The 13,056-nt window shown below is 35.9% G+C and overlaps 1 protein-coding gene and 1 long non-coding RNA gene across 5 annotated transcripts in view; one reads left to right on the top strand and one right to left on the bottom strand.

Annotated features, from left to right (window-relative positions):
• LOC132160252 (uncharacterized) overlaps nucleotides 1-13,056 on the top strand; it is an 849,275-nt gene that overhangs the window by 184,108 nt on the left and 652,111 nt on the right. The gene's annotated exons all lie outside the window — the stretch shown is intronic.
• LOC132160347 (uncharacterized) lies at nucleotides 440-2,113 on the bottom strand. The gene is made up of 3 exons (XR_009437970.1): nucleotides 1,869-2,113; nucleotides 815-1,672; nucleotides 440-574 (listed from the first exon to the last, which is right to left on the bottom strand). It is a non-coding gene; the product is annotated as an uncharacterized LOC132160347 (long non-coding RNA).

Raw genomic sequence — 13,056 nt, 5'->3', positions numbered from 1 at the left:
GAAAGAAGCACAATAAATGAAACATGACTAAATGTTCTATGTTTTAACCATGCCACACTTTTCAAAGGCAAGCTTAATTTAGGCTTTATTATACATGAATTACAAAACTAAAGACCCATAATGTATTAAACAACAACAACAAATGCACTGGGGACCAGTTGTTGGCCAGGCAACTGTTTTTTTATTTTATTTTTTTTTAGGGAAAAAAAGAGATACATGTACACAACGCTGTTTATGTCTCTCCTGTTCATATAAGATGTTCATATAAGATTTCAGACACATGCCTACTCCTGAAACTAATTAAATGATTCCCACTTATTAAAGCCTGCCTGTTGACATGCACAAAAAAATTCATATGTTTACCTACTAATAAAGCACAAATTAAACAAGCTTCCATATTCCTGAGTATCTGATTAATCAGAGTTTGATGGTGACACCTGCTCATTCCTCTTCTGTTGAAGAAATCTGGATCTGATGTCATAAACCAGCACAGCAACAGCAGCTATGCCCACCAGAGCAGAGAGAGCCAATCGGATCACAGTTTCAGTAAAACCACAACAGTGGATATGATAACCTTGTGAGAAAAAAACCAACAAAACATAAATATAGTTCAATTACACACACACACACGCACACACACACACACACACACACACACACACACATCTATATATAATATATATATATATATATATATATATATATATTTATATTTATATATATATTATATATAGATGTGTGTGTGTGTGTGTGTGTGTAATTGATATATATATATATATATATATATATATATATATATATATAAATAAAGTACCTGCACATGTGTGACACAGTTCAGTGCTGAGATGTTGAGTCTGGTTTCTGATGGGATTGTTGATCACACAGCTGTAGGAATCATCCAGACACTCAATCTCCAGAGGAAGAGAGAGACTGATGCTGAGATCAGACACACTGATGCTGGACAATAAACTGTTTCCTTTGTACCAGGAGAGAGTCACATCACTCACATTCACCACTGAACACAACAATGAACAATTCTGCTGTGATGAAGATGAATTTTGTGAAGAGTGGCTGATGACAGGAACAGACAGACCAGCTGGAAACCATGGCAGTATAAATCTAATTCAGTATAAAGTGCTGTGATATTTATCAGTTAATAGAGATTTAAAACGGAACTAAAGTAGAAGAGAAACAAAGGGTATAAGATGTTGATTACAAGAATAGGCTTACAAAGCACAAATAAATCTGTATAATCACATAGTTGTCCATAATATTCTCAATAATTATGACAGTTAATTGTCAAAAGATGTAGGCCTATATAAAACAGTGTAAGTATTCTACTCACCGTAGACAGTGAGATTGAATGTGTTGAGTGGTTTCTTTGTGTTGGTGCTGGTTACTGTATAATGTCCAAAGTCTGTGGTTCTGGTGTCTCTGATGATCAGAGATCCAGTCTGATCCATCTTCAGTCTGTCTCTGAATCTCCCAGCAACAGCATCCTCATAAACTGTTTTCTTTTCAGTTTGTCTGTTGATTCGAGCTATGATAATTGTGTTGGTGTTGTGTATAAAGCTCAACTGTATCTCATTAATTGTATTAACATCAGGGTTTAGCGTGACTGATTCTCCCTCCATCACTGACTCTGACTTCACTGCATCATCACCAAACACACCTGATCAACAAACAGAATATGGCATTTTTTTGTTTTTGTCAAATGTTTTAAGAAAAATGACAGAATAGCACAAAGAACAAATAGTTGAGAATATTAGGTCTAGTCTTAGAAAACATAAAAAGAAAGAAGGAAATAAGTTCATGTTTGTGTAAGCTATGTGGACAAATAAAATACACAGAATTGAATAAACACTTACCACTCCACAAGCTCAGACAGAAGAATATCAACATGTCAAATATTGTCATTTCTATTCTGCACGATTTCAATTGGCAACAGTTCCCAATTTTGTTATGGCTGCAATTTAATTTTGCATAAATGTAGTCTATAACAACATAAACATCATAATCAACGTTGAACTTTTCATAATAATGCTAGAAAGAGCTGAAGATGACGGTGCTGCTGTTCTGTTGTATAGTACTCAGTAAAACTCTGTAGGCAGTGTGAATATAAAAGCCGTTTGAGATGACTTTTTGACAGAAGGCTGCTATAGTGTGGGGAGGAGTTAAATAATTAAGCGGTGCTGTAGAACCAAATGACGTCTAGCTCCCCCTCTCTGGATGTAATGGGTGGAGCTTGACCTCGATATAGATACAGTCGGCATCTAGTCATAGCTGGGGGCGTGGCAAGGGCGGAGTCGGCGTGGGGGAAAACACTGCGAACGTCGTGTGTATCTGAATGACAAAAATGCACATATTGAGCACTCATTCCCAGAGACACGTAGAACAATTGTAGTCTCTTTTAACTTTAATATTCATATACACTAGTCCATATCTATGGAAGGCATTTTCTGCCAAATTTAAATAAATAAATGAAATGATTAAAATTAAAATTAAAACCAGATTAACGATTTCATTACAGAAAACTGTACGCAAAATATGTGACAAAATTGAGAATGAAATTAAATGATTTCATTTTCACGGTGACATACCTGTCCAATTGAAAAATAAAATGCAATTGGTGATTTCACATTTCATTTTCAATAGAGTCTTGAGGCAAGACTGCCAATATTAAAATGAAAAGCCAAACATGAAAAAGAAACTACACATACAGTTTTTACAAAGCTCTTTATTAACGCTCACGCAATAATAGTGACACAATTCAAATTTAAATGTAAAATTTACTTGTCATTTTAATTCCTCTTTTATTTCACTGTTTTCGTTTTCGTTTTCATTTTCAAAGACAACCTCAATGCAAATTATATGTTAATGAGTGGGTGTGGCTCAATTACGTTGTTACGTGGAGGAGCTATAATGGCGGTTATGGCCAGTATAGCAGCAGAATTAAACCAGCTAGCAAACATTTCGGATGATAATGACTTCATTTTGCTACGAGTTGAATCTATCTTGGATAGGGGTGCTCCGATCACGATCAGCCGATCGTTATGCGCATCTCGTCAGTAAAGCCGGTTCTCTAATCAGCGGTAAATTCCCTCAGGTGCGTGATTTCACATAGAGCAGCTGTTAGCCTACTACACAGAGCCGTTGTTAACTGAGAAGATGCACAAATCCACGTTCATTTTCAGCGTTTATTGGCACATCTTCTCAGTTAACAATGGCTCTGTGTAGTAACAGCTGCTCTATGTGAAATCACGCACCTGAGGGAATTTACCGCTGATTAGAGAACCGGCTTTACTGACGAGATGCGCATTAACGATCGGCCGATCGTGATCGGAGCAGCTCTAATCTTGGATACACTAGGACATTTTGCAGCCGTCACAAACTCAGCAGACAGCAGATTTTCGGGGGAGTCTCGTGGAGGCTCAGGCCAAGGAACTGCAGTGGGTCGAGGGTTTGACGCATGCTGGTCACTCAGGCTGGTTGTTTCTTCTACGTTCTAATGCTGCAGCAGCTTCCCGCAAAAGCTCACTAACAGATTCGCCATGTCTCGATTACAATATATTCACATTTTAATGTCGTTTCACACATTGTTTCAACCACCATTCAACTCATGCACACGAGACTTCGACGATTGTCTCTAGCATCGTTACTTGAATAAGCAACACCCACTCATTAACATATAATTTGCATGCAGGTTGTCTTTGAAAATGAAAACAGTGAAATAAAAGAGGAATTAAAATGACAAGTAAAATTTACATTTAAATTTGAATTGTGTCACTATTATTGCGTGAGCGTTAATAAAGAGCTTTGTAAAAACTGTATGTGTAGTTTCTGTTTCACGTTTGCTTTTCATTTTAATATTGGCAGTCTTGCCTCGAGACTGTACTGAAAATGAAATGTGAAATCACCAATTGCATTTTATTTTTCAATTTGACAGGTATGTCACCGTGAAAATGAAATCATTTAATTTCATTCTCAATTTTGTCACATATTTTGCGTACAGTTTTCTGTAATGAAATAGTTAATCTGGTTTTAATTTTAATTTTAATCATTTCATTTATTTATTTAAATTTGGCAGAAAATGCCTTCCATACATATCGATATTTGATTCATTTTACAGCGCTAATGTAGATGTATTCATTCAAAAATAGCCAAATTCCGTGACGTTCTGCTTTATACAGTAAGTTCTATTTTTTACTGGATTCCGCGATTCAATCGTTTCACAAACACAGACGGGGTGAATTTATGAATGAAAGTGTAATAGTTCTGACACAAAACTAAGTTGTTACGTGTCCACACGCTTTTTTAAGTGGGTTTATTTTCGACACTAGGCTAACGTTACATAGTTTAGCTTCAGGTAGAATGATAAGGCTAATTATATATGCATGCCACTTTCCGAAACAACCTTACAAAGTTTTGATAACGTTAATAATGAACACGTTAATATAGCCTGCCTGTGATGAATGCCGACTGCACACAGATTCCACAACTTCCCTTGATCACCCTCACAACTTATTGCTTGTAGCCATTTTGTCATCCTTTCCGGCTCTGTATGTTTATTAGGAAGGATGTAAAACTTAATTTCATAATTTGTTAGTTTATTGGAGGTACAGAAAACGACACAGCAACTCTTCGGCGTGATTGCCCCGTGTATTTCAATTGGCGCCAAGGCAATGTTTTTCCCCACGGGCTAAATTCACATCACGTGACGGGGCGTTCCCGGGTGCGTTCCCAGAACAACCGTCTGTATCTATATCGGTGCTTCTCCTCTTCCTCGTTTTGATTCGGTAACCGGTCAAAGTCTGATTAAATGAGTGTGTGTTTGTGTGTGTGTGTCTGTGAGAGACGTGTCTGTATGTATGTATGATTATATATATATATATATATATATATATATATAATAAAAATAAACACCATAGCAAAATTTGTAATGCTTTAACTGGTTATAATGGGGCTTGTATTGGTTTTAATGGAAACTGTAATGGTACCTAAAGGAGCTCACACATGCATAAATTCTCCTTCTCTTTCACATGTCACAATAAATTTAATTCCATTTTTAATTACAATTAAATTTTATATATTTTTTATATATTAAAAAATTGTAAATATATATAATATATAAATAAATATATATAAATTTTATATATATATATACTCCCAAGAAGAATTATTGCAAACCTGATTCCAAAAAAGTTGGGACTGTACAAATTGTGAATAAAAACAGAATGCAATGATGTGGAAGTTTCAAATTTCAATATTTTATTCATAATACAACATAGACGACATATCAAATGTTTAAACTGAGAAAATGTATAATTTTAAGGGGAAAATTAGTTGATTTTAAATTTCATGGCGTTAACACATCTCAAAAAAGTTGGGACAAGGCCATGTTTAATAATGTGTGGCATCCCCTCTTCTTTTTATAACAGTCTGCAAACATCTAGGGACTGAGGAGACAAGTTGCTCAAGTTTAGGAATAGGAATGTCGTCCCATTCTTGTCTAATACAGGCTTCTAGTTGCTCAACTGTCTTTGGACTTCTTTGTCGTATCTTCCTCTTTATGATGCACCAAATGTTTTCTATGGGTGAAAGATCTGGACTGCAGGCTGGCCATTTCAGTCCCCGGATCCTTCTTCTACGCAGCCATGATGTTGTAATTGATGCGGTATGTGGTCTGGCATCGACATGTTGGAAAATGCAAGGTCTTCCCTGAAAGAGACGCGCGTCTGGATGTGATGTCATTCGGACTAAAGAGGACAAGGACAACCCAAGTTGTTATCAGCACTCAATTCAGAAGCCTGCATCTCTGATGGTATGGGGCTGCATGAGTGCGTGTGGCATGGGCAGCTTGCACACCTGGAAAGGCACCATCATTGCTGAAAGATATATCCAAGTTCTAGAACAACATATGCTCCCATCTAGGGCTGGGCGATATATCGAACGATATGATCATGCGCATCTAATCAGTAAAGCTGCTTCCGTGATCACCGCTAAAATCTCCATCACCTGCTTATAATGGAGTGGCATTTAATAGACAGAGCCGTAGATCGCTGACAAGCCACGCCATATCGCGTTCATTATCGCAGATGAATCGCCTTCGATAATGAACGTGATATGGCGTGGCTTGTCAGCGATTTACGGCTCTGTCTATCAGAGGTGGGACTTTCAAGTCACAAGAAAGTCTTCAAGTCATATTCAAGTCCTCAAAGGGTTAAAGCTAAAGAGATAATTAAGTGACTAATTAAATGATGATTGTGCATTAGTGATGAACATCTGCTAAAGAGTAAAGAGAAACACAAGAACTACAACTGAATTTAGCCACAGCCTTCAATTGAACAAAAAAGTAAAAGAAAAAAAAAAACACTATGCCACCATAATTGTGGTCAAGGTTTGCTTTAAGTAGTGTCTTGACCCTTTTACTAATTCAAACCAATTTGATTCAAAACAATTGCAATATTGTTTTCGCATCAAACATGTATGCTTTCCTGAGTCAAACCTTGCAGTAACAGATGGCCTTATGCTTTTTCTGCTTTTCTGCTTATAACTCATGATGACTGAACATCATGAAATTGTGTTTATCTTTGGATAGTAGACTGACACTCAGCTATTACTTAACTGAAGTAAAAAAAAAAATCACAATGCTTCAATGTTGAAAGACACAAAAGGAGAAAATCTATTCATGTTTTTAGACAACCACACTTATCACACGATTCTCAACAGTGGTGACAATTTTTCATACTGCAGTGCGTGACGGGCGTTTTTACTAAGGTTTTACCCAGCATGCAACATTTTGTTGATTGTCACCACTGTTGAGAGTCATATGCTGGTTCTTGATCTCTGTGTGTGTCTACAAAGTATAGTTTTTCAAATTTTGTATGCACTTAGCAGATTTAAAATTCACTTAATTTTTTTTTCCATAGTGTAGTTTAACTGGGTTGATTATGCCAAACTTAAATAGAGCTAATGCTAATTTGATTGTAATCTGACCACCTATTTCATACTGTCTTCTCTCTGCTTTACAGCACCTCATGCAATGCTACATAAAGAGATCTAACGTGACAGTCAAGGGTCAAGAGCCCCACTAAAGCAAACACTGATCTCCATTATGGTTGCATCACTTTAACCAATAAAACATCAACATCTGATTCTCTGTAATTCTCAAGAACAGCAGGTTTTCATCATTAATGCACAATCATCACTTAATCACTTAATTATCTCATTAACTTTAACCCTTTGAGGACTTGGGATATGACTTGAAGACTTGCTTGTGACTTTAAAGTCCCAACTCTGGTAAAAGCTGAATGGCAGTCAACAATCCCAAGAAGACTATCTCATGATGTCCTAGTCAACATGAGCTATAAGCAGAAAAAGCATAACATCTGTTACTACAAGATTTGATTCAGCAATGCATACATGTTTGTTGCGAAAACAATATTGAAATTGTTTTGAATCAAATTGCTTCGAATTAGTAAAAGGGTCAAGACACTACCTAAAGCAAACCCTGACCACAATTATGGTGGCATAGTGTTTTTTTTTTCTTTTTTCATTTGAAGGCTGTGGCTAAATTCAGTTGTAGTTCTTGTGTTTCGCTTTACTTCAGTGATGTTGATTGTTAACAGCAAGTTAACAAAAAGTTCATCACTAATGTACAATCATCATTTAATTAGTCACTTAATTATCTTATTAACTTTAACCCTTTGAGGACTTGGATATGACTTAAAGACTTGCTTGTGACTTGAAAGTCCCACCTCTGCTGTCTATTAAATGCCACTCCAATTATGTGATGGCGATTTTAGCGGTGATCACGGAAGCAGCTTTACTGATTAGATGCGCATGATCATATCGTTCGATATATCGCCCAGCCCTACTCCCATCCAGACATTTTTAATAATTTAAAAAAAACAAACTGAAAACAAATGCATATAAAACATTGTTTATTGATAAACAACAACAATATCCAATAAAATAAAATAAAATAAATCTGATTTTAGTGTTTGACAATGAACACATTGCAACCAATGCTTGGGACGGCCCACATAAATGAGCAACAATGCTTTACATGTCTATAATAATAATAATAATTTCTAAACATAAAACATTGACTGTCAGTCTTTATTCACCTGTTTCTCGTTGTTTCTCATTAAAATTCATTAAAGAAAATAGTGTAAATTACATTACTAATGTCATAGAATAGCATATTCGAGCATATGACCCAGACCGTCTCTTCCTGTTTGTTGATGCTGTTTGTTCTGCGTTTGAGCTTCGTCACTTTATTCTTTTAATTGACTATTCTTTATATTAAAAATCAATTTTATACACAATTGCATTGCTAATACTCTATTCACACATATTACCATTGCTTTACTCACTGTTACTTGCTTTAATGGTGGCTGTATGTCTACCTTTGATTGCAGGTGAGGACACTTATCACTGTATCTAAACCAACAACATGTTGCACCTGTCTTTATATACCCAGTTTGTTCTGTCATTGTCATGGAGTCCTTGGTTTATGTCAATCTTCTTTTTCGTGTTCCCTGTTGTTTCGTATTTCCTTGTGGACATTCATGTTTCTTGTTCTGACTGCTTACCTGGATTGTGACCTCTGCTTGGCCTGGATTATGTGTCTGGATTTACCCCAATAAACACTGCATTTGAATCTACCTGTTTGTGTGTGTGCGTTTCGTGACACTAACAGAGTGTGTTAAAAATGTAAAAGATTGATGGCCAATAATTTTCTCAGTTTCTCAAAGACAGAGATATTAATTATTGGACCAAAAAACAGAACACAGAATCTTGTAGATTACAATCTGCAACTAGACGGATGTACTGTTACTTCCTCTACAGTCAAAAATCGGGGTGTTATATTAGACAGCAATTTGTCTTTTGAAAATCATATTTCCAATGTTACAAAAACTGCATTCTTCCATCTTAGATTGGTTGTCCTGGATCTTCAATAAACAAGCTACAGGTAGTCCAAAATGCAGCAGCTAGAGTCCTTACCAGGTCAAGAAAATATGATCATATTACCCCAATTTTACAGTCTCTGCACTGGCTACCTTTTAAGTTCTGTATCAGTTATCATTACTTACCTATAAGGCCCTAAATGGTATTTGAATTTTGGCACACAGTTATTTCTGTATGGTAACTAATAAATATTCGAAACCACGTGTGTTCGTTGAGTGAGCAGGAGCGTGAAGGTGCAGGCAACAAAAATGACGCTAATATTGATGGTTTACACACTAACATAAAGTAAAAGACCACACCAGAGAAGGTGAACATGTTGGTATTCTTGTGGAAAAGAAAAAAGAAAAAACTTTCCAAGCACTGTCACTGGCAACAAGTTGTTTTCATTTTGAAAAGCTTATCTTTGCTGTTTACCTCACATTATGCCATGGAGGCTCTCTTTTATTTTTTTTTTATTTTTATTTGATTCCTCACTGTAAAAACTAAAGGTGCCTCAAGTATCCTTTTGAGTAAAAAAGTGACATTTAGTATGGTGACCCATACTAAGAACTCATGCTCTGCATTTAACCCATCCAAAGTGCACACACACAGCAGTGAACACACACACAGCAGTGAACACACACACAGCAGTGAACACACACCTGGAGCAGTGTTCATCATTTATGCTGCAGTGCCCAGGGAGCAGTTGGGGGTTCAGTGCCTTGCTCAAGGGCACCTCAGTCGTGGTATTGCCGGCCCAAGATTCGAACCCACAACCCTAGGGTTAGGAATCAAACTCTCTAGCCACTAGGCCACGACTTCCCTAAAACACATTTAGAATTTATTTTAACTGTTGTGCATTGTTCAAATTCACTACCTTTTCGTTATGTTCAGGATGAAAACATCCACTCAATTAAACTGCTGTAAAAATGTATCAGATTTTCATTTTTTTTGCATAAATCTATTAATCAACCTCAGTCCTGATCAAAACTACCAAATGTTTAAAAACAAAACAAGATTTTAACTCTTTAATTGCCAAGTTCATAAATTATGTCACTGATTTGGGGGAAAAACAATCAATGACTTATTTTCATCAATTATTTTTATTTTACAATAATACTATTTTTGTCTTGGGCATGTCAAAGATTAGTAGCAACATTGGCTTTGATGCATTTTTAGTTTTTGTGCAGCATTAGATTTAAATATTTTCTCCCTCATTTATTGTTGGTGGCTGTTTTTGCCCTATTGACTTTCATTATAACTACATTTCTTAATTGCAAAGCCATGCCACCATATAATCATGCATTCTTGATTGTTTGTGGTTTTCCCTGTTTGGAAGAGGTAAAGTTTGTTATTTTTACAGTTGATCAGTAGGTGGGACCATTAAACCTTCAGATAGGCCTGTGCAAAAAAAAAAAAAGCTTAGTTTCTGACCTGTATATGAAGCTATATGGAGTATAACAGCATATTATATTGTGTATGTATGTATGTGTGTGTGTGTGTGTGTGAGAGAGAGAGAGAGACCTTTGCGCACTTACCTTGATGTATTTGAGAAAATCCAAATGTGCACCTCAGCTCTCAGAACTACATGGAGGAAACAAAAGTATATTTATGCACCTGCTGCCTTTTAATGGTGGTGATAAGTATAGACTAAACAAAAGCAAAGTACGTGGATTTAAACACTTGCATGCCATCCTGCTGGTCATTTGATGGTTAGAAGAACAGCAAGCAACACAAGAAAGGGCTTGACTTATACCAAAGTTTTAGAAATGCAGCTTGACCCCTCAAGCGAGCTGCAACTTATTTGAAGTTGGTATTGCATATTGATTCATAATGAATTATGTTCATAATGATGCAAAGTAGAAGTAGTTTTTTTTACAGGATTTTAAGGTTTTAAACTGGCTTTACCTTCAAGAAAAGACAAGCATTTCACACATAGGACATCCGTACTTTTTAACCATCATAAGGCAGCAGGTGCATAAACACACTTCTTTTTTTATTGTTTACTCCATGTAGCTCTGAGAGCATGAGATGCATATGTGGATTTTTTCAGATACATCAAGGTAAGTGCACAAAGTGAGTTTCTCTCACACTCTCTCTTTCTCTCTCTCTCTCCTCTCTCTCTCTCTCTCTCTCTCTCTCACACACACACACACTATAATTTGCTGTTATACTCCATATAACTCCATATACAAGCCAGAAACTAAGCCTTTTTTGCACAGGCCTATCTAAAGGGCTAATGGTCCCACCTAGTGATCAACTGTAAAAATAACAAATTTTACCTCTTACCAAAAGGGAAAACCACACACAATCAAGAATGCATGATTATATGGTGTCTATAAAAAGATATCGAGTCCACAATCACTTTTTATATTGAAAATGTCATTTTGTATGTTTTTTCCCCAAATCAAATTTTTTTTTTTTTTAACATTTGGTAGTTTTGATCAGGACTGAGCTTAATTAATAGATTTATGCAAACAAAATTAGCATTTTTTTTTTTTTACAGCAGTTTAATTTAGTGGATGTTTTCATCCACGAACATAACGAAAGGGTAGGGCATTTGTATTCACTGTATTGTTAAATTTTTGAAAATCTTCAAAGCATTTTCCCAAAATGTTGTGCTTGTCTAACACAAATCAGAGTCGAGATAACGATGGCAATTCTTCTTTTCTTTTTACTGTGCAGTATCAGAATGAGCAATTAACTGGCCAACCAAAATCTAACCCTGGGTTAATTTAGAGTGGCAAACAGTGCTTATTCCTGAGTTTACTCTGAGTGCATTCTACTCAATACACTACACAAAATATGTTTCAAAATAAGATTTGTCACCAAAAATCATTCCATTAGCTGAAACACAGAGAAAGTTGTGGCCAAAATAAGACTCAACTTTACCCCCTAGTGGACGAAAACGTCCCCAACAACGCATAAGGGTTAAGTGCCTCAAAGCTTTTTTCTCACAATAGGGTTCCTGGAGGAACCATTATAGTCTTTGCAGTTCGTGCAGGAACTCATGGGATCCTTGAAGCACTTTTGTAAAGTGCTTTCTTTCCTTGGAAAGAAAATGTTACTATTGATTGCACTGTACAATTTGAATTGAATTTATTAATTTAAATTGTATTTATTTTAATGTACATGAATTTTTTTTCAAAGTTCTAATATATTTGAGTCACATTTATTTGTTTACAGTTTTGTTAAGGTGTAAATGTTTTATTTTTTGTTTATAACAGTATTAACAGTGTTGTTTCCATGAATTGGATTGTGATGTGCAGTATTGACTATTCAAGGTGATTATTAATTTGAAACTATGGATATTGTTGTTGTTTATCAATAAACAATGTTTTATATGCATTTGTTTTCAGTTTGTTTTTATAAATTATTAAAAATGTCAATAGCAAGACAAATGAACTAGTGGGAGGGGTGGGGGTCTAAATATTTAAGAACCAAAATTTGTGAAATGGTGCCTCGAAGCACCCTAGGTGGTTCCTGGCCATCCTAATAAAAGAGTTCCTCCAGGAACCCCGTTAAAGTTCCTCAGAGAACCACCCCTTTTAGAGCGGTGCCTAGAGGCTCTGTACCGAACTTTTATTTTGGTGGGTTCTAGACATTTGTAGAGGTGGGTAGACAGAGTTTCTGTGTTTTTTAATAAACTATTATTATTATTAGCTATTAGGCCTACTTGATGTATAACATACTCTACTGTGCAATAGTACTATATTTCTGTTTAAATTTCTTCAAGTTATACCAAAATTTTATTCTGACAGGTTGTCGTAAAGACATTTCAGTTTTTGTCAGTCTGTGTATACCTAATGATTGAATGACGATAGTTTTATCAAATAAAATGGTGTAATCCTCACTAGCATGCACATTTGTAGCCTACATCATGTGTCAATCATAGACAGTAAAAGAAATGGACACAGCGACCCCATTGGAACTCAATTGAGACAAGTGAAGCCCATTTTTTGCGTTTCTTAGCACTTCTGTTTCTGACGCGCAGACTCAAACTAAGCTTAATGACGTCAGCAACCTGTCTGACAGATGTAAATCTTCTAGTAGCTGTGTGTGCAAACTGCCTTCGTTAATCTTGCAGAGACGGCGAGCTTGAGC

Source organism: Carassius carassius, chromosome 16 (assembly GCF_963082965.1).
Source record: "Carassius carassius chromosome 16, fCarCar2.1, whole genome shotgun sequence".
NCBI classification, from domain to species: Eukaryota; Metazoa; Chordata; class Actinopteri; order Cypriniformes; family Cyprinidae; genus Carassius; species Carassius carassius.
Note: the sequence above shows the minus strand (reverse complement) of the source record. Positions and strands in the feature narration are given on the sequence as shown.